We start from the raw sequence: 27,591 nt of genomic DNA, 5'->3' as shown, positions 1-27,591 counted from the left end.
GGTCACTGGAGCAGGTGAGTGGCTGGATCCTGATTGGAGAGGGAGTGGCTGGACTTGGTCCACAGTCCGCCTGGTCACCCCTTTAAATTCATCAACTGTTCCCCTTCTGATTTCTCAACAAGACAATATAGCTGATGATGACTTAGAGGGCTGATTAGGGTGCTGGAGGTGCCTTCTCTTGCCTGTGTTTGCCCCCCTTCCCTGGCACCTGGGGTGAGGCATGTGGGAGGGGAATAGGAATGGAAGAGAAAGAGAGCAGGAGCTGAGCAGGGAAGTTGTAGAAAGCTGCCTTCCTAACTGAAACATGGCTGTCCATAGGAAAAATGGACAAACCAAGGGAGTGTGGACGATGGATTATGGCTCCCTGATGGAGTCCCTACTGTGAGCAGTGCTGCCCGGGGCACAGCTGGGGAGAGGGCCCTCCTGGAGCCTGGAGCCCACACTTCCCTCCAGGGCCTGGGTGTCTGGGCTGACTCTGCTCACCCCATGTGAGCAAATGCCCCAGTGCTGGTGGTCAGGGTGACCTTCGCCCCAAGTTTTACCAAGCGGTTACTTCAGTCTGAGCCAACCACTGTCACTGGTCCTGAAAGGGGTACTCTGACTAGTGTGGTTCGGTGACCGGTTGTGTCCGTCCCCTCCGCGCCAGGTCAGCAGACCAAGTGGTGGCTGAGACTCTCCGTTCACAGAAGAGCCAGCATCACTCGAGCGGTCGGGTCATCGGTCAACCTCATTATCACAGCTCCAACCGCCGCTGTGGACGGTGACCAGCGTATGGGACAGCCTTGGAAAAGCTTCCGATGGCGGGTGTGTCAGTGCGTCACGGCCATGCTGGTCTGTCACACGGATTCATGAACAAAAGCTATTGGCTTCCGGTTCCAGGGTGGGGAGCTGCGCAGGCGCAGTGGATGTGAAGCTGGGAAAAATCCTCAAAGGGTCATTTCACCCATTCCCTGCCCCCAGGGAGAGAGCCCTCAAACCACGGCAGATAACAGTCGGGGAGTTTCTGGGCAGCTGGATGGGCGGCTGGATGGCTCAGCTGGTTAGAGCGTGAGCTCTCAACAACAAGGTTGCCGGTTCAATTCCCGCATGGGATGGTGGGCTGCGCCCTCTACAACTGAAGACTGAAAACGGGGACCGGACAAGATTGAAAACAGAGTCCCTCACGGTCTGTACAGTCCTCAGGATCAAAACTCAGCCTTTCGGTGGGGAGCAAGGGGTCCCACCAACAGTCTTCTTATTTTTCAGTCTCCATTGTTAGAAATTTCCAAGATGAACAAATGTGTTCACACCAGGTTCTGTGCCCACAAAACAGTTTCTCATGGTTGCACCCAAACAAGACTGGAGTTCCCTTCCTGGCACGTCCGTGGGGCCCTGTGAACCCAGAAAGTGCCCAGTCATAATCAGTGACTGTCCCCCTGGCTGTCACATCCTGTTCCCTCATCCATGTGATCATCCTGCTTTTCCTTCATCCATTGCAAGCGAGAGGGCATAACGACTCAGGCTCTTTTTGAGTCATTCGAGTGCCAAACAATATCCTAGAAGAAACAGATAATGCCATTAACATGAAAGCCACGTATCAGCTCAGCCCCCAGAGATAACCCTTGTGCATATGTTGGGAGTCTGTCCTCCATCTCCTTCCCACGCACGCACATTTTTATGTCTGATAAGCAGCAAACAGCCAGGGAAACGCAACTTAAACTGCTACAGCTCACAAACTTTAGTGCTTCTAAGAATCACCTAGAGAGCTTGTGAAACAGCTTCCTGGACCCCAACCCAGGAGTTTGGCATTGCGTGTGTGCTGAGGGAGCCGGCCTCCAAGTGGCACTCGCCTCACAGGCCTCAGCGTCCTGAGGCCATGACCTGCTGGTGCCTGGGTAACTGCAGAGGCAGCCAGCCAGGGTGGCAGGGGGCACAGAGGGTGTGGATGCTTGTGGGGACAGAGCCCCAAAAAGCAGTTTCCAGGCTCTCGGCCTCACATAGAAAGGTGCTGGCTCAGGTAGTAAATGGCCGTCGACTGTGATCAAATGGCCATCAACTGTGGCTAGTTGGCCGTCAGCTGTAACCAGTGAGCCATTGGCCACGAATATAACTGCTGTGGCTACACTAGAAAAAAAGGGGGAGCTAGCAAGAAGATGGTGGCTGAGCCTGCAAGCGGCGCAGTGAGGGTTGAGAATTGTGTGGCTCCTGGTTCCTGTGTCTCCAACCCAGCCGCCAGCGAGAGTATAGTGGTGTGACTCCCCTACCTATGGCTCCGTGGGTGTTCCTTTTTGGCCTCACCATGTCCTGCGTTCTTATGTGGGGAGTGGGACCAGAGACCCTGCAGTCCACCCCGCATGACAATGCTGCACTGCCTCTTCCTGGCCCTGTGACCTCGGGGCAGCCACTTCCCCGAGCCCGGCTTCCTTCCTTCGTGTGACGTGGGGACAGCCACTGTGCCTTCCCCATGGTGGTGGCAAGATAGCGATATAGTGCGTCAGTGATCACCTGTCTTGGCTTGGCCCATAGTGAGTCCTCAGGGAGTGACTGTGAAGTCCCTGGCTCAGTGACAATGGCATCTCATGTGGTCTTGTCACTTCCTTATGAGTTCCCCATGTACAAAGTGTGGAATGGTGGGGGCCTGCCTCGTGAGTCTGGTGTGCTAATGACACGCAATAAGGCACGTGGAATGCCCAGTATCAGCCTAGCCCGTGTCATGTGGCCAAAAAGCACGAATCATGATTTTAACCATTTAACAGCTTTGTGCTGTGCTCCATAACCCTGGAGATCCACCGATGGTCTTTTTATTTTAAAATCTTTTTTGCTACAAAATGCAAGCATGCACATACGTGGTGACTAGTCCAAGGAACCCCCTTACACATGGCACCCAGATTCAACCATTAGCTTGGCCTCCCAACTGTCTTTTCCTGCTGGCACAGGGCTCAGGTCTGGTCTGGGAGTTCAGAAGCAGGGCAGAGGTGGGAGCCTTTGGACAGACATCTAGGGGTGGTGAGGTAGTTCTAGCAGCAGCTGTCTGGAGGAATCAGGAGACAGCAGGACTCACGGACAGTGTGAGCTGCGGTGGGGCTTCTGTGCTTCGCACAGACCAAAGCCTGAAACTGACTTTAAAACGAGCAAACCCAGAAGTGTTTCTCGGTATCCACCTGTGGGGACAGAGCCCCAGAAAGCAGTTTCCAGGCTCTCGGCCTCACATAGAAAGGTGCTGGCTCAGGTAGTAAATGGCCATCGACTGTGATGAAATGGCCATCAGCTGTGGCTAGTTGGCCGTCAGCTGTAACCAGTGAGCCATTGGGCACTAATATAACTGCCGTGGCTAGGCTAGCAGAAAAAGGGGGAGCTAGCAAGAAGATGGTGGCTGAGCCTGCAAGCGGCACAGGGAGGGTTGAGAATTGTGTGGCTCCTGTTTCCTGTGTCTCCAACCCAGCCGCCAGCGAGAGTATAGTGGTGTGACTCCCCTACCTATGGCTCCGTGGGTGTTCCTTTTTGGCCTCACCATGTCCTGCGTTCTTATGTGGGGAGCGGGACCTGAGATCCCGCCTGACACCCCACACGACACCACCGGACTTGGTGGGGATCCCCAAATGCTCGACGCTGCCATTTTTAAGTATGCCTTGTATATATCGACTCTGATTCTTAACAAAATGATGGCACCCTCAGTGACCCTCAGCCCTACTGTTTCCCTGAGAGTCCCTGGGGCTCAGCAGAGAGTCTCCAGGCAGAGGTGGGTGATTGGGCATCTCTGGGTACAGGATCTCCGCAGGATCAAGCGCCGCTGCGTCTGGGTCTTTCCTGCTTCCTTGGGGACAGGACTCGATTTTGCCAGTTCTTGGCCAAGTGAGTACAAGGTTCTCCAGCTAAGGAAATGCTGTCAGGTCTTCAGGACCATCAGGGCTGAGTGCAGAAGACAGAAGGCTCAGGCTTATTGTCAAAACCAAGAAGGGAAGGTGCTGCGCGTGGTAGACATATTCTTGGGTTCCCTGAGTCCTGACTAATTGGAGGAAGAGAGGTGGCAGATGCAGTGGGTGCAGTGGTGGCCCAGAGCCCAGAGCCCATGCAAGTGGTCAGGATGTGATAGCGGGAAAAGGACTTAACCTCTCCATCTGTAACCGGGACATAGTCCCCTGCCTAGCTGGTCACAGAAGCTGAACCCACACTTTTATCAAAGGAACTGAGAAGCAGACACCTACCCATTTTAGGAGCTATTTCCTCTGCTCCTCCCCCCACCCACAAAAGGAAAATTTCTAGATAATCAATGAATTTTACACTTTGTCCCGAGTATGTTATACCAAGACACTTAATAAAAATGACATGGACGTTAAATAGGTTTTGAGACTTTATTGATGGATAGGAAGAAAAAAAAACATATATATATAAAAAATTAATCTAAAAAAAATTTGTTAGAAAAAAGAGAATGGCTGTGGCAGGGGCGTCCTTCCACGGGCAAGCAGCAGCACTGTGCAGGAAGACAAAGGGATCGGAGCACCTTGCCCAGGGTGGCAGGATTGTTTCTTTGCTGACTTCCTTCCCAGTGCCTCCAAGCCAAAGAATGAGTTTGAAGTTTTGTTGCATATTCCAGGGTATCAGTAATTAACCATACCTCCCATGCCTTTGGCAGGATGGGGTGCTTAGGAAATATTCTTAAATAAACATAAGGGTCATATGTTACTTACAGTGTCGTAGGGCTTTCTATTTAATTCTCAGGACAACCCTCCGAGATAGCAACTATTGTTATCCCATTTTACAGGTGAGGAGCCGAGACCCAAGGAGGTTCATGGCCAGCTTGGGATCACCCATCTAGTGACCATCTTGCTGCCACGTCCATGTCCTCTTTCTCTTACTCTCCTTGGCTGCTGCCATGGGGTCTGTGGGACTGGAAACTGCGTTGTAAGATTTTTCATCCTCCTTACGTCTGATGAATGTGCCAGCACTGCCCCTGCTGTCCCTTTCTGTCCCCCTGGGCATCCTGCCTCCTGGACCCCATAATACCTGATTCCTGCCTGACAACAGGCTCTAGAGGCTCCAAGAGGAATTGTGTCCCACATCGGCCCTCCAGGCCACCCCTGAGGGCTCTGAGGACACACCTAATAAAAAAACAAAGAGTGGGAATCTGGGATTGTGAACACAGGCCAACAGAGGCAGCTTTGTCATCCGAACTTCAGAAAGGGTTTGAGGGATGATAAGAAGGGTGGCAGTGATGAGGAACGGGGTGTTGGAAGGGGCGGGACCAGGGTAGGTTTGAACAGCTGCTCCCTGGCAGCCCCAACAAAAGCAAATGGCCAGTTTCTGCTGTGCCCGCTGAATGATTACCCAGTTGACAAGTGTCCTCACACCGGCTTTGAAACCGGGAGGCCTCTCTGGAGGCCCAGGGCCCGGGCCTGCCCATGACAGGCTTGGTTCTGTGAACACGTGGCAATGCCCATGTGCAGATGCAGCGCCTGAGCTCAGGCCCTTGTGCAGTGTGACGTGGCTGAAAGGAAGGCTTGTCTGCGTCTGCTGGGAGGGAGAGGTCATTTCTGTATTCCAGGCCACGCCTGGGCTGGAGGACAGTCAATGTGTATGTCCTGAGGGCTTGAAGCCGGTGGTCCTGACCAACAAGCAAGGGCAGGCTCTGAAGCAAATGGGTCATTGGTTTGTAAGGCTAATACATTTAGCACATATTTATTGAGCATCCTCTGTCGCAAAGCACAGTGCTGGGCTCTGCTCGGGTGGGGGCAGTCCTGTCTCTCAGGAGCTACACAGGGAGGAGGTGGCCTGAGAGCAATGTGAGGGCGAGTGCGGAAGTGGGGACTGGGAGGGCGGGAGGGAGCTGAGTCCACTGCGGGGTCCTCGGCGGCCAGCTGCCATCCTGGGGGCAGCATGGGAACAGGCAGGGTCCCCTCAGCATGCTGGCTTCCACCTTGGCCACCGCTGTTCCACCACTGGCTCCTTTGTACCCACCTTCTCTCACTTCTTGTTCCCCGGGGGGCCTGTGCGATTGGCACAGAGGACCCCAGAAGAGCTGTGCAGTGACACTGGCCAGGGCTGCACGGTGACTCCCCCGGGCACCCACCTCTCCCTGGGCTCTGTATTCCTGTAGCCAGTGCACTGGATCACGGGCCCTTTTCTGCTACTGGAACTTTGTGAAGAAAAAGGACAAGGCATTTTGCCTTTCCCAGCTCCTGTAATTCTTCACATCTTACAATGGGTATCCTACTATTTGGAGGAATGTTACTCTAAACAAAGAGGATTTTGTTTGTTTGTTTTAGAAATAGGAAGACCACCTTTGCTAGAAAATCTGGGTTTTGGTAATCTGGTGAAGATCACTACACTAAATGTGTGAAATAGTACCGATCGGAGCTTATGGGCCCCATGGGCGAGTGGGGGGCCAGGGAGGCTACAGGTGCACCCCTACAGTAGACACACCCTACAGTAGACGCACCCCTACAGTAGGTGCACCCCTACAGTAGACGCACCCGACAGTAGACACACCCCTACAGTAGGTGCACCCCTACAGTAGACGCACCTGACAGTAGACGCACCCCTACAGTGGGTGCACCCCTACAGTGGGTGCACCCCTACAGTAGACGCACCCCTACAGTGGGTGCACCCCTACAGTGGGTGCACCCCTACAGTAGGTGCACCCCTACAGTAGACGCACCCGACAGTGGGTGCACCCCTACAGTGGGTGCACCCCTACAGTGGGTGCACCCCTACAGTAGGTGCACCCCTACAGTAGACGCACCCCTACAGTAGACTCACCCCTACAGTAGACGCACCCCTACAGTAGGTGCACCCCTACAGTAGACGCACCCCTACAGTAGACGCACCCCTACAGTGGACGCGCCCTACAGTAGGTGCACCCCTACAGTAGGCACACCTGCTCCAACCGCCACAGGCCCTCCTCACCAGGAAGGAGAGCCAGGACTGGGCTGCCCGTCAGGAATAACAGCCCTGCAGCCTGAGGGAGATGCAGGGGCACACAGGGGGCACGGTCACTGCGTGTGCCCATCAGACCCCAGTTTCCTGGCGTGAGTCCATGTGGCCCTGCAGCCCACAGTTGCTGCAGTGTGTCAGAGCTGCCCACAGCTCCCCTCCTGGCGTCACACAGCTCTGAGCATCAGAGGAAGCTAGGCTGGGGGACAGGAGCAGTGAGCCTCAGGGGCAGGGGGCTCCACACCTTCACTTGCCCTGGGAACAAGGGGAAATGCAAATTCGGGGTGCTCTCTACTCTGAGGATTTGGGGGGGCCTGGAGTTTAAGAAAAAGAATACCAAGTTAACTGCAGTTATTTTTTTCTTAGAATGAAAGGAGAAAAATCTCATCAAATTACCAATTTTACCAGGCTGCCAAATACCACAAACAGAGAATGAACATGCTTATGAGTCAACGGCCTGACACACCCCTATAAAACTTCTTTTACTTTTTTTTTACTTGTGTGCACGTTAATTTTGCAATGTCAGTTGCTACAGAGAGAAGCCGTGTGCAGGGCTGCAGGGGTGGGGTGGCCTCTCCTTCCCACCACCCCCTCAGGGATGGAGGCTTTGGTTGCAGGGCCCAGGTGACCCTCTGGTCAGTCTGAGCCACCCAGAAATGGCGACCAACCCCCTGTCCTCTGGGTCTTGGAGAACTTGGTTCCAGAACGAACGAGGGCAAGATGCAAAGAGATATCTCTGGAATGGGAGAAAAAAGGAGGCATTTTCTAGCTGGTCTCAAGCTCTCACTCGGAACTGTGTCTGCACTTGGGGGTTGATGTATTTCCTTTTTCCAGCTGTACTTTCACACATGGTTTGTGGACTCCTGCCCAAACCCCATGACTCACAACTCATAGAGAAGGAAGCCTACTACATTGTCAGGCACTTTTGTCTTTTTTACTAACAGAAATTGTTCATAGAGAGGCTGAGCGGGGCCGTTTCTCTTTCTAGACGTAAATAGAACCAAGTCTTTCTTCCCTAATGCATCCTCTCTATAAAAATCTTCTTAAAGAACCATCTTGAATAAACCTTCCCTCTCCTGCAGTCTCCTAATGTCCCCCCTTGCTGTACACACAGGCTCCAACACTAGGCTGCATCCATACCTCCCAGCTGGGCCCTACGTTCCCCTCCTTATACCCCATACTACTTCCTCCTTATGCCCTGGGCTCAGGCTCCCTTCTCTGGCTCACGCTTCTCTTCCTATCTGCCTGCTGAAATCCTATGTGGCAGGATCCTGCTCAAAGGCCACCTGCTCCAGGGAGCCTTCCCGGATATGCAGAGCAGTGATCCTTTCAGCTCGGAACCCCTTAATTGTCCCTCAGCCTGAGTGACAGATTCCTTGCACTTATTTCTTGCGCTTAGAATGCAGGGGTTGTTGTGTACTTCACCTTCCCATCCACCAGTGTTTGATGAACGAATGATTCTTCTTTTCTGATAAAGGAAAACATCAGTGCTCAGAGAGGTTAAATGATTTGTCCCAAACCACTCAGCTGGCGAGTGGCAGAGTCAGACCTCAAACCCAGATCTGAGGATGCAGGCTGGCATCTTCCTCTGCACCCATGCTCAGTGTTTCCTGGAACCATGTTACGATTCTGATTCAGAGAGTGATGTTCGAGGGTGTCACAAGCCTTCGATGCACCTTATCTCTTGTGATCAGGAACGGGGCTAGTTCATGGACCTCAGGGAAGGGGGTTTGGAGACTGAGCTTTAAGCTGCTCACCAGGCACTTATTAGAAGGCTTGCATTGACACCAGCGGGAAGGTGAGGCGTGAGAAAGAGTGAGGTGGACTTTTGGTCCTTTCTTCAGATTTTCGTTATCACTGTCTCCCATTACAATGGATTATGGAGAGGTGTCCGATTGAATGTTACCATGTTTCCCCGAGATACAACCTGACCAGACCATCAGCTCTAATGCGTCTTTTGGAGCAAAACTTAATAGAAGACTATTATATTATATTATATTATATTATATTATATTATATTATATTATATTATATTATATTATATTATATTATATTCCCAGTCTTATAGTAAAATAAGACTGGATCTTATATTAATTTTTGCTCCAAAAGACGCATTAGAGCTGATTGTCTGGCTAGGTCTTATTTTCGGAAACATGGTATTTTGGATTTGTGTACATGTGTATGTGCAGAACATGTGTACATATTTTTAACCCTTTACTATAAAAAGTTCACATTCACAAAAGCAGAGCCAATTATACCATGACCCCTGTACCCATCACCCAGGTATAACAGGGATCAACTGATGTACAGTTTCCCACATTCCAGATTCTGCCGACTGCAATCCTGGGTGTCATTTAATGTTCCTCCCCTCCACTCTGTATTTCTTGTAAACTAGTAGTTAGATCTGAAAACTTGATTTTTTTTTTCTTTTTGGTCAAGAATACTTGCTGTGCGGATGGTGGTGTTATTTTCATCAGGAGCACACACTGTTGTGGACATTGTAAAGTGTAACATATTTAAAAGCAGCTCAGGGTTATCAGACACATCTGAAAAATGTGAAAACTGGCTTACTTACTAGACACTGACTAGAAATAGAAATGGTTTACTCTGGGTGGTGTCTTAATAGAAGTTACTTGATGAATTAGGTAACAAATAAAAGAAGAACCTTGCTCAGTGATTGGTCTCCGGAAGTAAGAAGATTCCGGAACTGGATGCTGGTCTTACTTCAGCATGGCTACCTGTTCGCGCAGGACAGGATGTCGATATTTGAGCATGTCCTGGGTCAGCTTTGTGTAACATGGGATGGGTGTGTCCACGGGAATCGGTACCAGCTTTCTCAAGGAACGATACATGGCTCCTTGTTTACGTGAAGAATTTAAAAAGTGCAGGAAGAGCCTCCTGGCTTCAGTATTAGGTAGAAATGATGCTTCTAACCGTCACCTGGATGTGGAGGTGGTCACTCCACCTTGGAGGTGGAGCTGAAGAAGGAGTGAAAGACTGTGTGAAAATGTCTGTGAGGTAGGATCCTGTCGGTGGATGAGTTCCCCGCCAACGTGTTGAGTATTTCTGTAGAAGGTACAGGAGCCAGAGCTGGGACAGCAGCTCATGGCGCCATCTTGGTCATTGACAGCCACGTGCCCTTGAGTGAGTCACTCCTTTGTGCCTTCACTTCTATCTGCAAATCAGGAGGCCCCATGGCTCCCCAACTGACACTGCGATTTCCTAGAATCCTGAGAGGCTTCACTGACACTTTTCACCTTATAGTCTTTTATTATTATTATTATTATTATTATTATTATTATTATTATTTTTATTTGGCTTTGCCTCCCCAGTAAAAGAATTCTTTTGAGCTCTGTGCTAAGCACCACAGGTCAACTCATAGCAGGGGCTTAGTTTAAATGGCGGCGTTAGTTCTGCAGTTGAAGTTGTTTAGGAATTTCAGAAGTGAGTTGCTGGACAGTTCCATTGCCAGATGCGAAAATACTAGTAAGAAAACCGGAGGGCAGAACGTCCCACTGAAAATTCTTTTTGAGTTTCACTCAAGCAGAGTGCCCCTCAATATCTTAGGACGTGCCAGGCAATAAAGATAAGCACTAATCCTCCATCTTCTTGGAAGGGCTTATCAGGCTCGGATTTGGGGGAAAGCTACCTCCTGGGAATACGCCCCTATTGGTGTCCTTACCGTGGACTTTGCCAGGGCCCGTGTTGCTGGGGTTGTGATGTCAGTTCCCCCGTTCCTGTGGGGAGGCGCAGTGTTTGGTCCTTGAAAAGAGCACGCCCTGGAGGGGGCAGGAAGCGTTTGCCCAAGAGCTGGGCGCCAGCCAGGGCCCCTCCCTGGGCCCTCTGCACTTGAGATAGCTCAGGGAAACTTTCTCATTATCACTGTGACCTCCAGGGCCCCCTCGCTGCCAGTTAATCATTACGTGGGCAGGGCTGTTTCCTCGGGCTTTCTGGCCTGTTTTGCAGCCAGCTGGGTTTATTACTGGTCAAGGGGCCTTCGCTGGTGTTTGGATTGCACGCTGATAGGTGGCCCAGCGGCCGCAGCTCAGCCCTCGCAGGATACTGTAGTCAGGACCTTCTTGGGAAACTGGACCATCTACGGGGTCAGCACCCTCCGCCCCAGGCCGCTGAGAGGCCCTGGCGCTGAGCACCCCACAGCTCCTCCTGGAGAAAGCTCTGAAAGGAAGTCGGGGCCCAGGAAGCCCAGACCTAGAGAAGGAATCCTCAGAGTCGGAGAGACAGAGGCCGATGAGTCACGGCCATCATCCTCAGGGCCTCTGCTCAGAGTCCAAAACCTGGGGCCTGCCTGTGCATCCCGTTCTGAGATCTTCTCCTTCGTGGGGTCCCCTTCTTCCTCCTCTATTTGTCCACGCAGGAGCTGACACAAGCCAGGGGTGTTTGAGATGTATATTTTAAAAGCAAGTTGACTTTCCCCACCAGCATCTCCTAGCTTTCTTGATAACCATCAGAAAGTTCTTAGTAATTAAATAAAGTTGGGGAGGGTACCAAGGTCATCTGCCCAAATGACTGCACCGAGCTAATTGGGTTTTATGGAAGAGCCACTCTATATACCTCGGTGTGCCGTGCCCGTGTGCCTCTCCAGCCATCTGTCTCGTCTATCTCGTCTCACGGCCATTAGCCCCAGGGCCTCTGGCCCCCACAGTCTGCTTTTGTACCTCCTCCCCTAACTGGCCACGTCCTAGACCCTGCCCTTCAGCTGGTCTCCTGATCGAGGCCATCCTCCTTATTCTTGGCCTAAGACGTGCTTCCGTTTTAGGACAGTGGCATCTGTCCTCGCCTGCCCTAAGGGTGCACACCAGCCTCAGAGTGGGGTCTGCACGGCACACTCTACATTCTCTTTGATCTGAGATGATTCTGTATTGTCCTTGAAGTTAGTTCCCTCAGACTGGGGCTGGGCTCCCCTTTCCTTTATATACCCCATTCCGAGCTCAGGGCTCTTTAAAATATAGGGACATCGGAGTGGTGACACTGAGCTCAGCAGTGGCTCACCGCCACATCTGTGTGGCTGGGAAATCAGGTTAGGACGGGGGTCAGGATTTGTACAGCACCAGAGAACAAGAGTGATTCGAAATCTACTTCCTCTCCCCTCCGGTGTGCGTTTTACAAGCCATCCCCCCACGTGCAGTGACAGGGACATGGAGGCTGCACCGAGTGTCGGCGTCACAGCCCGTCCACAGCCGCACGTCCTTCAGCAGAAAGTTCTTGGAGGAAACGTCAGCTCAGGCACTGGCTATATGAAGGCAGGAGACGGGAACAGAGCTGGATTGGGCATGAGTTTCCTCCTCTCCCTTCTCTCTCGTCACACCCACACCTCATCCACGGCCATCGCCTCACCAACGTCAGAGTGCTGCCTTCTTAGGCCCCGCTGTGTGGACCTGGTGAAGGGAGGGGCAAAAGGGAGCCATTAGGAGACGCTGAAGGAGAGGTCCCCCCAGGAAGCTTCAGGAAACCTGAGAGGACAGGGCAGGTTGCTGGGGCGTTGCTCCCCAGGTGGCTTTGCAGACTGTGTGTGGAGGGCGCCCCACGGGGTTCTTTGAGGAGACAGGGTGGGGGCTGTGAGTACAGAGAGGAGCAGCTGTGGACCCAGGACCTGGCCTCCTGCAGTGCCACAGCCATGGTGTGTGACGTCCAACAGGCACTCCCAGGTCCTGGGCTGGCCGCTGTAAGCAGGTAGAGGGTGGGGACACTGATGGAAGCACCTTCCTCCGGGGGGGCTGTGAGAAGGGTTAGACACAGACTAGGCCAGAAGACCCCTTCCCCTGCTGTCCCCCGGGGTGCATTGGAGGAGAGCGCTCCAGTTCCAGTGCCACTGAGAGGTCGTTACCTGGAACCAGTGGGCCGTCTTCTCTTCTAAGGCACCTCGTGGTCCCTTCCTCCTGGGCCTTGTTACTGAGCTTTGTGAGACAAGGAGAATTTGTCATGACAAACAAAGCCTGCTTCCTCCCTTTTATTACATAGTTGACAGCATTAGTTTCCTCTGTGATTTCTTTTATTACCGTCAATTTTTATTAATCTTATGGCTGCCAGTGATAAAAATCTCATAAAATAATAACGGAGTGAACTATCGCAGGGAGGCCCATTTCGATATGTTAGATAACGTTTCTCTGCTCCCTGCAGTAAGGGGGAGTGCTGGCTACAAGTGCAGGGGCTCGTCAATACATCAGCACCGCCTTGGAGATTTAGGATGGTGGTCCATACGCTGTGACAGGCTGGCCCAGTGCTGTACAGCAGCGAGAGTCTGGAGCAGGCCTCTCTGTGACCCACGAACTTCACAAATACAGCTGAAGGGGAAGACGCATCCCCTGAGATGCCATACGTTTTGTGTCTCCAGAGAGGATCCAGACACATTCGGTTGAGAAGGGGGCACAGCGCCTCACTGTCAGGTTAACTGTTCCCCCTGGGGAGCCCCAGTTTTCCTCAGAACCCACCTGCACCCATCACGTTCCTTCCACGGGTACAGAATGGTCTTTTCTTCAGCATCCCGTCCTCCTGCTCCGGCCCCATCAGCCACCCTGTGTGGCCCTTCAGGAGAGAGAGCAAAGAGCATGGCTGCCTTTCTTCCCAGCAGCTGGAGCCCAAGCAGAGTCTTTATTGGACTAGTGGTAGCTGCTGAGAAGAGGGAGCAGCTGGCCCCTGGCCGGGGTCCCAACATGGCTCTGGTTTTCTCTTTTTCCATCCTCTGCTTAGCTGCCAGGTTTGAATTGCATATGGGTCTCATGCGTCGGAACCATATTACAGTGGCCTTAACTGCTTTGACTTCACCTGCGGGCAGCTGTCACTGGCTCAGATGGAAGTCCCCATGGAACGCCCCATAACCTGGTTGCTTCTCTTAGTGCTGGATTTTAATATGGCCAGGCAGGGCTCCATCTGTGAAGTGCTGCCTGTTTCCTTTTCCTTTCTTCCACTGCCCCCTTCCTCCAATCCCTGCTAACTCCAGATATTCACAGGGATATTTTTAAAAAGAGGCACCCGTCCTACTGGCAACTTGCTCCTTTTTCATTCACAGAGAGTGAGGAGGTTCTTTGTGGGATGTTCCATGGTGTGGGAAGGTCCCACTTCACATGCCAGAGAGGGAGAGCCCATCAGACACAGTATCAAGGGAAATCGCCCTGCCTGTGGCCCAGGAGAGTGAGGGAGGTCAGAGACAGAGAGGTAGAGGCTCAGATGAGTGTCTGCAGCCTCCAACACCCAGGAGTGGGGGCTGGAGGTGGTGATGTCATTCTCATACCACCTGCACTTCCTGCTCCCTCCATGGGGCTGGAGTCCTAGGGGAATGAATGAGCCAATCCCAGCCCAGGAACACCAATGCCTCCATCCTTCTCCAGGCAGTTCTGCCCAACACCGACTCACACCCCCCCGCCCCCCCAGCACTGTAGCCCAGATGCTCTCGCACTGCGTTTCTGCCAGCGAGCCACATTTATGGCCCACTTGCTGGGAGCTGTGAGAGTTGTAAGAGCCATTGGCCTGCATTTTAGTAGCATGTTATCTTTCTCTCCCAGGTTACATTAAAAGTCAATACTATACAAACATTCCCTTTCCACACTCACGGCTTGCCTAACTTTCAACTTTATAGACCCCCTGCCCCATCTGCTTGTGTACCCAACAGAAATGTGTACCTATGCCCACTAACCGTACAAACACATGTATTTTACTCATAATGGCCCACACTGTGAATAGCCCTCGTGCCCATTAATAGTAGAACGGCGAAATAGATTGTGATACAGTGGATTGTCACACAATGGAACACGATTCGACAATGAGAATGAATGAATGACAGCTATAGGCCACCACATGGACGAACCACACATGCGTCATGTTGAACCAGAGAGGGCAGACACAAAAGAGAGCTTACTGTATGATTCCCTTCACATCAAATTCAAAAGCAGGCACAACCCTGTGGTGTTCGAAGTCAGGATGGTGGTTACCCTTGGGAGGCACGAGGGACTTCTGGGTGCTGGTCATGCTCCACTCTTTAATCTGAACACAGGCTACCCAGGCAGGTTCATCTGGTCCGAGTTTATCTAGCTGTCTACTTGTGATTTGCATGTTTTTCTGTATGTATGTAATATTTCAAGAAAAAGTTTTCTGGAAAACACCATTTTCACTCTGGATTTGGTGTCATTTAGGAACTTGTTATTTCAGCCAGTTACTTGTCATCTAAATGACCTCTTTCTTCAGCTGTTCCCGAGGACTGCTCTGTGACATCCACACAGCCACTGCTGGCTTCCAACCTGTGTCACGATTTTTCATAGCTTCCTGCCATCTAATTCTACTCCAAAGCACTTTGCAGCAATACTGGCATCTTTAACAAGAAAGGCATTGATTTTGCCTTCTTCTTTTATTGTTTGGAGCCGAGGGGCAGGCAGTAGACAGCAAGAGGTGCATCCTGGCCACATGTCAGGCTCTGTCATGCCAGTGGTGCCATCCCAGTCATCCCATGGCTGACTGTCACTGCAAAGCGAGCAAACTGAGGCTTAGGAGGTCATGGCCTTGCCCGAGGCTTACAGAAAGCTCTCAGGGACCCCATGTCACTGCCCATCACACCACATTTGTAAAGTGAGTCCAGGGAGACAGGAATTTTCCAAGACGTGATGACTAACTACATGGTTTTCAGGGGGTCTGGCTTTGACCCTGACAGCAAACCTCTAAGGAAGACCAGAAGAATGAGAAAGAGGAGGAAAGGGACGGGGAAAGTGGGCCATTGAGAGGACGAAATCCAGGAGGAAAGGACAGACAAGTTCCCACCACGGAAGCCTAGAGCATTCCTCCCCACCCCCTCCCCCACCCCCGGCTCCCACCGCCTTTGGGCTCTCTACCGCCCCCTGCCGGTCTCACTCTGTAAGCCGGTGGTGGGGCCTCCAGGAAGAACTCTTAGTACTGGAGCTCCTGGGTTGCGTCCAAGACCCATCTTCCCTTTCCTGCAGCTCTCACTGCCACCACTCACCCTGAGCACCTTGGACATGGCTTACAGACATCTGTCTGGCTTCACTTTCCTTGGTTCCTCACTCTTTGCACATTTCTTCTAATAGACTCTAAAAGGTGGATTTCCTCTAAAAACGTGAGTCTTTCATCACCCCCAGCCTCAGTCGTGTCCAGTTTGCACTGGTACATGGCTTCTCTTCCTCCAGGAAATGTGTTTGGGGTTGAAGGTGGAATCACTGGCAAGTTGGCCAAGTTCAGCTCTCAGCCATCACTCCTTCATATTCACCCTGCACTTTCTTTAACATGGAGCCACCACGCCTGGAGGCCATACACTGAGCCACACCTGTGTCTGGTGACCACTCCTGCCCACTGTTGGAGAACCAAGGCCCAGAGGAGCCGGCCCTTTTGGGGACAGGCAGAGGCTATAACTGCTGAACTGAGAGCAGGGGTCCTGGCCTTCCCTTTTCAGTGGGTCTATTCCCAAGCAAAGATTGAGGTCGCCCAAGGTGGAGGAGTGGGAAGGAGAGACCCAGGTGAAACCACATTTCTGCACCTGCCCCAAGTGGGGCGCTCACTGGTTATGCATTAACAGGGGCCCGGCCACGTGGCAGGCCCCGGGCTGCAATCGAAAACCGAATGGGCATGTTTATAGCCAGCAGCCTTCTAATAAATTACCTCTCCTGCCAAAAATTTGCCCTTTTCCCTTTTTCATGTCAGCCTTGTCACAAAGCTGAAATGACAGGTGAGCAAACAGCAGCGAAGAGCTGAGAAAAAAGTGTGCACCTCTGGTCCACAAAGCTCCCCTCCGCCTGACCTAAGCCGCCTTAGCATTATCGCCTGGGAACAGTCTGTGCAGATAATAGAACCGCCTGAGGCGGGGCTGGTCGGGAGCTGAGAGCCCCAGGAGGCCCCAGAGCGAGAGGGAGGAGGCAGTGCAGGGGTGGGGGCAGCGGGGAAGGAGAAATACACTTCATCGCCACAGGATGGGGCCTCTGAGTTTACTGCACTCGGTGTTGAGAAGCAATGGAGGAGCAGCTGCCTCTAAGGGCCCCAGCAGGAGCGTGGGTGGGTGGCAAGGGGGGCTGGAATTCCGACCGACCCTCTGCCGCCGCTTGACATTTGTCATGAACACTGACCAAAGGGGCTCAAGGTCACAGGAGCAGTAAGTGTGAGAGCCGGCATGGAACCTGGGCAGGTGACAGAGAGCTTGTGCCCTGACCACTGCACTTCCCGGCCTCTTGACTTCTGGGAAATGCTGGGACCGCCCCCTGTCCTGCGGACACCTGTGCACCTGTTTTACGGGTGGTCACTGCAGACTTTCTCCTCATCACTGACTCCCACACAGTCCTCCCCAACAGGCCAGGATTCTCCTCTCCCCAAGGCCGGAGTCCTGTGGCCTGGAGACAATGCACAGGAAGTGACACATCTGGTGGGGCTTCCTGGGAGGCCACTAGGGCTGCATTCTCCATGAAAGTCCAGTCCTGGTTCCTGGGTCCAGAAGCTTCTCAGGATACTCCAGCTATGAAACTAAATAACATGACCTATTCACTAACGGGGTCCTACGCATTCCAGGGTGATCAGTTCATCTCCTACCTGAATGGGTTCTGGTCATGCCACTATTGACCAATGCTGGCGACCAGCACTTTGCGGCAGCTTAGATGCTTCCAGCCGCATATCCTTGGTACCCAGTTACAGCTGAGCCCCATCTTTACTTCTTCCACCAGCCTAGGCATCCTTATCGCCAGTGATTGCAGTGCGAATGTCCACCAGAGCCCACCTGCCCATGGAGCCCACCTGCCAGGCATTGCTCTGGATAACTTTAAATAGGCGCCACAGACATGCAGAAGCTGACCCCGGGGATGGGAGGGCCTCCAGGCAGCTACCCTTGGGCACCAGCCCCCGGACCACAAGCATCAGCTTCAGGTGCCCAGGGTTGGGGCAGGTGCTTGCCAGGTTAATCAAGGTGGCCTCCCCCATCCTGATCACAGAAACATTGAATGGAAAGCACACAGTGGACACACAACACCCCCGTTGCTCAGCGGCCATGTGTAAGGATGTGCAAGGACTTACTTTATGTTAAACAATGAGGTAACTGGGGAAAAGGAAGACAGCTGAGCGGAACTTCCCAAGAGCGGGGCCCTGAGGAGGCCGGTACGAGGAAGTATCTCTCCCAGTTTAGGATTCTGGAGGCGAGAGGCTTCTAGGCAGGGAGTTGCTCAGCCTGGGGGGTTTCATTCCGCAGGCCCCCTCCCTGAGGGTCCTCCTCCTGCTTTCCCTCGTTCTCTATTTTATTTTTATTTACGTTTCTTTCTCTTTAATTGGTCTTTTCATTGGGGCAGAAGAGATGAAAGACCTGGGTGCTTTTCCCCCAATCAATTCAATTATCCTCCGGCTCAGTTGCCTTTTATCTTGAAAGAGGGGAACTAGGTAAGTAAGTTTGCTCCCGTCTCTTTCTCTCTCAGCTCTGGTTACTGTTTTTTCTTCCCTCCAATGCCTGTGGCATCACTCATTCTTTCATTCACTGGAGTATGCCAAGAGACAGCATCTTTCCTGGCATTTCCCTCTCTTTCTCAGGCTTTCTTTATTTCTGATTCTTTGAAGATCTCAAGTTTAAGCAACTCAAGTCATTTGACACTTGCCCAAGAAAGTCAACTAATGAAATTCCCCAGGGTGGGGCAATCGTTAGGACCGTGTCTACTTCTGTTAAGCTCAGACAGCTCCATTAATTCCCCCAGAAAATTAAACAGAAGTTAAAATAAACATTTCCAAAGTAATACTTTATGATGTGCTACTAAAATGCTACCCCTTCTTCTCTTTTCTCAATTATAGACTATTAGTTTACTTTGTGGTATTAAACGACTCTTTATTTCTCCTGGACTGAATTTTTATTGTCGCTCTAGCCCAGCCCTTTGTCTTACCTGCCCCTCTGTACCCATAACTGTGGAGAATTTCGGGAAGGGAGGAGGGGGAGGTGGTTTTTGAATGTGGGTAACACTCCAAACAAGTTTTGCTAATCTCAGGTGAAACTCTTTGCTCAGAAACTTTATGGCCAGTGGGAATGGATGGTTTGTGTTTGCTCTTCAAATAAAGGAACCTTGGAGGCAGAGAAGGGCATTTTCTGTGGAGCTGCTGACTTTGGAAATTTTGAGCCCTCTTCCTTATCAGGCCCGTTTATTACAGGTTTCATAAATGTTTTATGGGGGAATGGTGAGGCCCTGCTGACTAGGGGTGGTGGCAGCTGTCTCCAACTTTCCACATTGTTGACAAGATCAAAGGACAGATTTACCACCTGATAAGATTGGGTGGATAAGATAGAGCGAATCCCAAACTGACTGACTTCTGGCTTCCATGCCCAGGGGTAAACAGCATGGCTGGATCTGGTGCCTTTTGCTTCCCTTGCCGGCTTTGTTTCTGGCTTTGTTTCTAGCATCCCTTGTAGAAACAAGTGGACCTCCCAAGCGATTCCTGTCCCTGAAAGCCAACGACTCTTTCTCCTAAACAATTTTAGAATTAAAAAAAGTATATATTTAAAAGTTTTAAATTATCTGAGCACTTCACTGCCTGCTCTGTTCAGCCAAGTGACACTAATTTTTAAAAATGTACAATGGAAAATAGAAAAAATGAGCATAATGAAAATCACCTACGGTCCAGCAAATCATCTCTTGAACACTAATATCGTCAGGTAGAGAAATTGTATTGACTTTATTCCCAACGCTTTACTGTGGTTGCCTTGAATATCTTTCAGAATGCTTTTAAAATCTGTCTCGTTCTTATTGGAAATTGGAAACTTCCCTCTATCACTACAAACCTTTGGAGACAGAGGAAAGAATTCTTTCCTGAGTCAAAAAAGTTTCTCTGATTTTCCAGAACTATCCCCTCCATTCATCTTCTCCGTGACTCACCTGGCCCTTCTGATCCAGGCTGTCCTGTTAGTGTTGGGCCAGACAGATGGACCCAGAGGCCTCTGACTATTTTGGATTTATTCTGAGGGTATGAAACGTGTTCAGGAAACGGTAAGTACACATCCACCTAGCTGATCATTACCGCTGCTGGAGTCTGTCCTCAGCAAAATGTTAAGGGACTGCTTTATAATCCGCGTTGCTCTGGAAAGGTTGTAGAGCAGGAAACTTGTGAAGGCTGCTCTGCTTACCTTGATTTTGTGTGTCTAAGCTCCCTTCTCCCCATCCTGAGCTTTCCCCTGAGCTCCCCAGTTTTTATCTGCTGAGGTGCTCCCCTCGCCCACAAGCCTGCCCTCGGGAGCGAGGCAGGCTCTCTTCTCCATGCGGCTCTTTCAAATGCACCTGCTGTGTATCCTGAGGACTCTTTGAAAGCAACTGGATAAACTAATCCCCATTAAGGTGAGATGGATACCAGATAGCTCTCCTTCTTTATACCTACTCCCCTCCCTCAAATTTGCAAACTTGCAGAGTATTGAGTGGTAGTGGTGGTATTTGCACCGTTAGTCGGGGATCACCCCGCCTGCCCCCAACCCTGCACATGAATCCGACCATTACTCTATGAAAACCCATTGTCTTCTGAGCCATTTCTTTGCCCATCCACTCTAGCTCCTGGGTCCAGGCACAGGGCACATGCAGTGATGGTTCCTGGCTTAAAAACACGCCTCTTCCCCAGCTCTGGGCACTGGCTGGGGCCAGGACTCCACCGTCCAAGTTGCACTTAGGAGGCTAACAGCCCACACCATGTTCTGTAAATACTTCTCAGGGGTGCTGTGGGATTGTCACAGGGAATGAAGGACCCGCCTGGGATTGGACCAGGCCTGGAAAGACAGAGGAAAAGACACTTGGAAAAATATTTGGGGGTCGGGGAAACGAGAGGTGGTTTTGAAGCCTTGTGTGGAAGTTCAGAAGTAGCAGTGCATGCCTGGCAGATAGATTTCATTCACTGTCATGGGCTTTCCTCCAGTCCCTCATTTAAAACTAATCCTCAAAAAATGGAGCGCAGCCCTGCTGCCCCCAGTCCATGTAGCAAAGAGAGGCCTCCAAGGACAGCACTTGGTTCACGTCATCTCCTTGGGGACAAGGGGGAGGGGTGGCATGTCAGAGACGTATGCATCCGTTTAAAGTGCAGACTTACTTCTGGGCGGGCGGCAGCACGCTGAGGTGACCCCACATCTGAACGTGGGTGCCTAGATGCTTCTGCCACAGGAGGTGGTCTGCACCTTGCAAAGGCTGATCTGATGTGATGAACAAGCCCTGAGCTGGGAGGTGGCAGAGCCATTTGTCTAGTCCCCTATTTGCCTCTTATCTGCAACGTGACATTGAACAAGTCACCTCAACTTGGTGGGTTATATGACCCTCCAGCCTCCACAGCCTCAAATCCTAACACCACATCCAAAATTCCGAGAGTCTGGGTTAGTATCTCGTTATTTGCTTGGGTCAAATCTGGAGGGTGGTGTGTCTGTCTACTTCGATCAGGAAAACCATGTTGGGAAAGCAATGACTCTAACCCTCCCCGATGGCTTCGTGCGCCAGCCCGACCCCGAGTTCCTGCAACCACAAGACCCATTGGCCACGCTGCCCACATTTCAGTTTTCCAAGTTGTACAGCCCCTCACCCCACACTCATGAGCAGCACTGTATGGATGAGGGCATGGCCACTTCTGTCATTTACTAGCCATGGGACCTTAAGCAAGTCCCTTAGCCTCGTATAGCCTCAGTTTTTGCATCATTACAATGGGGATAATAATAATACCTCCCTCATAGGGTTTTGGGGGGTATTTGAAGGAATTCGTATATATGAAATGCTTAGCTCAGTGCCGGCACACAGTGGTAACTGTTAGGTGTAGTTACAATTATTGTCGTTACCGCACTTTACAGTTTACAAAGAGCTTCCGTATATATTACATACTCATGTGATTTTCATAAAGACTCTTGGAGGGGGCAAGTCAATTCATTGTGCAAATCAAAACATTGTGAGTCAGAGAAGTGGGGACAGTCACAATGCGAATTTTTTCAGCGCTGGGCCATCTGTGATTCACAAGGATAATGTCTTATTTGTGGTGGTAAAGGCGCCTGTTTTGCAAGGATGAGGTTCGTGGTTGTAAAAGAAGTTTGCACCCACAGCAGCTCTCAAGAGCATCTGTAGGACAGTGGGTGTGGTGACAGTGGGCGCAAGGCATCTTGCAAGCTGTCTCTGGGCACGGGCTGTCCTCGGCAGGCTGGCTGGTGGGATTGCTATGTGCCGTGGGGCAGGGACATCTCCTTCTCTCCTCTCTCCTTCTGTCCCTGTGTTCTAGACCACGATCCCCTATTTGGATCATGATGTAGTCAGATAAGTAGATTCAGGAGGCAAGTGCCCTGGGAAGATGGGGGGTCTGGAATACAAACTCCAAGCCAAACCTTCTGCACTGAGAAGCATAGTGTTTGGAGTCTGGAGCCAGTGCTTCTGCTGGGGCTGAGCTCTGGCCTAGATCAAAGCCTGTGTGGGGTACTGGGCCAAGTTTACCTGGAAAAAAGGTGTTCTAGAGACAGAAGCAATGTGTTTGAGGCAGGGCGGGTCGAGCCAGTCCCTGGGAGCCTCAGTGTCATGGGACCCGGGGCTGAGAGGTGGGCGCAGGTGATTTCCATCCAAACAAGTCAGGTCACGTAGCTCCAAAGGTTTTGACGCCATGTTCTAGATAGAGAAAACCTAGACTGATCACACTCCAAGAGCACTAAGGAAGACTGATAGGCCTGACAGCAAAAGGGAGTGGATTAGAAACAACGGGAGGTACTTCTGTGAAGGCCACGGTTTCCTCTGGGGGTGTTGGGCTCAGAAGCACGACACGTGTCCTAGATCCCATCAATGTGGCCACACAGTTGGCTGGAGATGTACCAGGAGGCAGTTCCAGGGGCCCATGGTTTGTGCCACTCCTTCCTTCTCTTCCCTGAAAAGTGTAGAGTATAGATTCCTGCAAAGGCTTCTGGGAAATTGTCTACTTGTAGGAGGCCCGTGCAGGTGGCAGGAAGAGTGAGCTGCGCAGCACAGCACATGGGCAGAACAATTCCCTTTGCTCTAGTGGCTGCCAAAGTCCTCCTAGACCTGCCCTGGGCCCCAGGCAGGCAGGCCCAGAGCAGGCAGCAGCGGCTGCGAATGAGGCGTCTGGGCTCCACCTGGGCTCGTGGCCTCGCTTTTTATGGTCAAGTCCATGGAGGGGGCTGGGCTTGGGGTTGGGGTTGGGGCTGGGGTGGGGGTGCTAAGGAAGGTGAAGAGGCAACTTTAATTATCTGTGAAATTGTTTCTAAAACACTATTGACTCAGATTATTGGCCACAAATTTTGCCCTGAAATCAGAGAGTAATAATAGGCTTTTACAGTGCAGTAAAAAGCGCATTAGCTGGTTCTGGGGTTGTCTCACCTCCCATTTACTCCACCGTTTTATCAATATTGCCATAATTTGACACTTGTGAATAGAGGAAGATTGTAAAGTGTCCACAGATTCCGTAAACTGTACTAAATAGAGATTAGTATTACTACTAAGTTTAAACCCTAGTAAAAGATAATTAAACTGATGGATGTGGCTGTAAATCTGCCTTTTATCAAGTGCTGCTCTCGTGCGGGCGGTCTCGGCCTTATTATTTTACAGCATCATTAATGCTCTGGCAGGATCAGCGCCGTGAGTGGATGTTGCTGCCTGTTGAGTGAGGAGACAATAAGGCATATAAGATAGGCCCCAAAATCCTGCACTGGCTCTTCTCTCCTCGGTCACATAGTCCAGCTGTGATTGGAGTCTCCATGACGCACTGCCTGTTGCCAAGGGGCAGGTCCAAATAAACCAGGGGCACCCTCCAGCCCCTGGTCCTTTGGCTCTTCAGGGGTGGGCCCTGGAGCCTTTAATGGCTGGTACTCTTGGATGCGGTACATTTCTAGAAGCTCCTATGGGGCCTCTGCTTTATACCGAGACAGTGTCACATTTGGCCAAATAATGCTGCTCCTGGAGAAAAGAAAACTGCCAAACCACGACTCAGTGGAGGGAGCTGAAATGCAAACTCTTAACTGGCGCCGTGCTAATTGTGTTCGAGCAGCTCGGTCATAGCAAGGAGGTCTTCACAGATGGGTCATAAAACCTTTTCTGCCTCCGTGGAGGTGGGGGTGGTAAAACGGCTGGGCATGGAGGAGAGGACTCACAGGGGCCACCCCTGTCTGAAGATGTGCCTCTGGAGCTACCATGCTGAGCAATAACTAGTGGGGCACTCCCACTCCCACCCCACCCTTCCTACATGTGCACCAGCTGATCTAAGCCTTGGCCAACAGCAAAACCAAAGAGCCAAGGTCAGGGTCAAGTCTGTGGGCTTGGGATCCACTCGGATCGGGGCACACATCCCAAACACGTCGTACAGGTGTCTACCTCATCCTCCACCTGGTCCCTGCTCTCTGGGGCCATTGGGAAGAAGTGACATCTGCTACTTGCCACCAATCCCTTCCATGGTAGTGCTGCCAACCACATGCATGTTGTGAGGGGGAGTAGGTTGCAGTAGGAGTGGACTCTATGTCTCTGACTCAGGTCTGGCTGCCGCCCTTGGGGCCCCAGGTACCACCCAGAGTCAGGTGGGTGGCTTCTTTAGGTGTTAGTCTTCCTGGATCTCTCAAAGGCTCAGTCTGGCCTAAAGAAGGGATTTACCTAGATATCTTCAATTCCTTCAGAATCTCAGTTGACCAGCACTCCATTATTTATGGAAAAGAGAGCCTGGGGGCCAATGTTCTTCTGCATACCTACTCTTGACCTTGGCGGTGACCCTGAATCACTGCCTGTGGGTGACTGGGGTCAGGGCCTTCTGACTGGCCTGGTTCTTAAGCCACTGGGCGAGACTTGCTCTTTGGCTGGCCTTGACTGCAGAAACTGGGACTTGGAGAACAAGGAAATAGTCCCAGAGAAGAGTCATCTGGGAGAGACTGCATTTGGCCAAAGCTGATAAACACATTTCCCCCCACTTTTTATTGCCTAAAGCAAAGCGATATGAACCTTAGTTGGAATCAGCAGGCTGAAAGTTCAAGAGATAAGCAGCGTCTCTTGGCGTAAGGGGTCAGCAGGCCCAGCGGGAGGGGCTTGCTTGGGAGGCCTCGTCACCTTTTGAACTTGGGACCTGACGCCCCTTTGCTGTTTCATAATCTCTAGAGGTAGGGAGCATGAGAGAGTGAGCAGAGAGGAGGCAGACACTGGACCTGGGCCCCACCTTCGTCAGCGTACCATGGTGGTGTGATTTTTCTTCCTGATTCCAAGACTCGCTAAAGCCCCTCGAGAGGATGGCAGCAGATATTTAGGGCCCTGTTGTGTGCCAGGCCTCAAGGCTCCAGAGCCGGCCTAGGGCCTAATGCCCGCCCGCAGGGAGCTCAGAACCCCAAGTGGAGATTACAGCACACTCGTCAATCCTGCCTCTGTTTATGGTGCTGCTGGAGAAAGGTGGCCTCAGTTAGGATGAAGTACTTTCCAGCACTTGGAATTTTGTGGTGCGCTGGTTAAACATGTTGCTTCCTGGGGACCCTCCCCAGGGCTACTGTGCAGGGACATTGATACACTCAAGTTGGGGGACTCTCAGCCAAGGTCTGGATACCTGACCCTGTAGTGTGAATGAAGAATGGGGGCCCTGGTCTCAGAAGTGAAAAAACTCACACTTAACCATTTACTGAGAAGCTGATGAAGGCAAGGGAGCTTTATTTCTGTAAACAAACAAATGCTTGTAGTTACGCACGCACGGTCCGCGTCTAATGAGTGAACTGCCTCGGCGTTCTCCCCTGCTTTGGACATTTGAGGGTTTGCTCTGACGTAAGCACATGGCAATGAAAATAGTTTCGTACAGATAGTTCCGTACTAGCCTGAGGTGCGTACCGCTTCACAGAGGTTCCCCATGGGAGATGTGACCTGCGACTTCTGTGGGGGGAGCCAAGCTGAGGCCTAAAGAAAAAAGAATTGGGTGTCATTAGCACAACAAAAATCTGTTCCCAAAATGTTATAATGAAAATGGTTTCTCCAATTCCAAACCTACTCATTTAGCACCTCCTTCTACAAGTACTTACTAAATTCCTCGGTGCCCAGCACGCCCCCGGAGCTCCGAGGGGAGTGGAGGAGACAGAGGTGAACACGCCTACTGAATGTGATGGCACAGAGAGCTCAGGCCCCAAGCCAGCCTCCTTTCTTCCAGGACTGCTGTGGTGTGTGTGTGTGTGTGTGTGTGTGTACGCACATGTGAGCAGCATGGACACACACAGATCCATCAGTTTTGCTCCCAGACCTGGTCATACCTCTGCGCTCCTACTCTCCTCCTGACCTGGAAGTTCTCACTTTGGGAAAGTATGACTTGTAAAAATTTAGCATCTGACAAACATTTTGTTTTTTCCTCCCATGGGATATTTTTCAGTTAAATGAGTATATGCCACTGTTTGAGATTATGTTCCTTAAAAGTGTCACCTTTGATCCAAGTAGGGGGAGGGGAGAAAGAAAGAACAAAGCAAAAAAGGAACAACAACAACAACAAACAAAACCTCAGGCGCTACAGCCCAGGTAAAACACTAAGAAGACCCCGGCTGAGGCTGACTGTAAAACACTCTGGGTGCTTAAGTTAATAAACCTGACTATCTTGAAGAGTAAACACCATCTTGTTTTGCCAACTATTAGATTTTTACTACTCTCCAATAAAGTGAGCACGTTATTCATTTCAAATAATATTCATGCACGGTTTCCTAAAGATTAGCAATTGAAAGAGATGTCAATAATTTTCACTCTTTAAATTAAGCGTAATAGGCTTTTATAGCACCGTATAAAGATATCGGAGGCGAGGGCTGCCATCACAGCAGCGTGGTTTCTCTTTGATCTGTCAGTACAGCCCTAATTTGACACTTGTGAGCAGAGGACGCTTGTAAAGAGCCCGCAGACCCCATAAAGCTGCTAATACTTGGGTTCATTGCACAGCTCACTTTGGGCTCAGCAAAGGGACGATTTAATTAACTAATGGGGCTGTCAGCACGAACAGTTATCATGCTGGTCCTCTGCTCCTATGCGCCCTGGTAATCCCAGTGCTGGGTGTTTACTTATTAGCAATAGCCAGGGCTGGAAATACGCGGAGAAGAGCATTTTCTGTTCAGGTGTCCCCTGGCCACCGATTGGCTTCTGTTTGGGGGTTTCTGGGGAGGTGTGACATCATTGTTGTTCCCAGAGAAAAATATGACCGTTTATCACAGCTAGTTTTGATCAGTTTCGTGGAGGCTGCAGCCACCTCCTCAGGCGTGTAGCATACGCTTGTGTATGTACATGTGCACGAGTGTGTGTATGTGCTCGTGTGTGCATGCGTACGTGATAGTGGATCCGGGAGAGACTTTTAACTGTGTATTAGCCTCATCTGTGACCTGGCTCGTTGGCCAAGGACAGGCTGGGCGCTGGGGCACAGACCAGTGGTGGCAGCGGAGAGGTTTGGGCCCCTTTCCCGGCTCCCAGGATAGCCCTCTCATAGCCCCTGTCAGCACTGAATTATTAGACATTTCTTTGAATCTGTCCACTCATTTCACCCTCCTGCAGGCTGCACCTGCTGTTCTAAGGTTAAGCCCACCTCCTCCCGGAGCGGGAAGGGCCGGATTCCTCACTCAGCTTTGCATTCCTTGGGGCCTCGCTCTGGGGCAATTGCAATCGCAGCAGAGACATGTCACCCTGACCCCAAGGCTACCCTCCCTTCTTCTTAGCCTCAGGAGGCCCCTGGGCCTGGAGGGGTCACCCTGTGGTTCTGGGTCTTGGAGACCACTAGAGGGGGCAC

At 51.3% G+C, this 27,591-nt stretch overlaps 1 long non-coding RNA gene across 1 annotated transcript; it reads right to left on the bottom strand.

Annotated features, from left to right (window-relative positions):
* Positions 1–11,654: 11,654 nt before the first annotated feature.
* LOC117021732 (uncharacterized) lies at positions 11,655–16,077 on the bottom strand. Its single transcript, XR_004422906.1, has 3 exons — positions 15,875–16,077; positions 12,755–12,824; positions 11,655–12,305 (listed from the first exon to the last, which is right to left on the bottom strand). It is a non-coding gene; the product is annotated as an uncharacterized LOC117021732 (long non-coding RNA).
* Between the last annotated feature and the right edge of the window lie 11,514 nt (positions 16,078–27,591).

The sequence above is a fragment of the Rhinolophus ferrumequinum genome, chromosome 4, assembly GCF_004115265.2.
Source record: "Rhinolophus ferrumequinum isolate MPI-CBG mRhiFer1 chromosome 4, mRhiFer1_v1.p, whole genome shotgun sequence".
Taxonomy (NCBI): domain Eukaryota; kingdom Metazoa; phylum Chordata; class Mammalia; order Chiroptera; family Rhinolophidae; genus Rhinolophus; species Rhinolophus ferrumequinum.
Note: the sequence above shows the minus strand (reverse complement) of the source record. Positions and strands in the feature narration are given on the sequence as shown.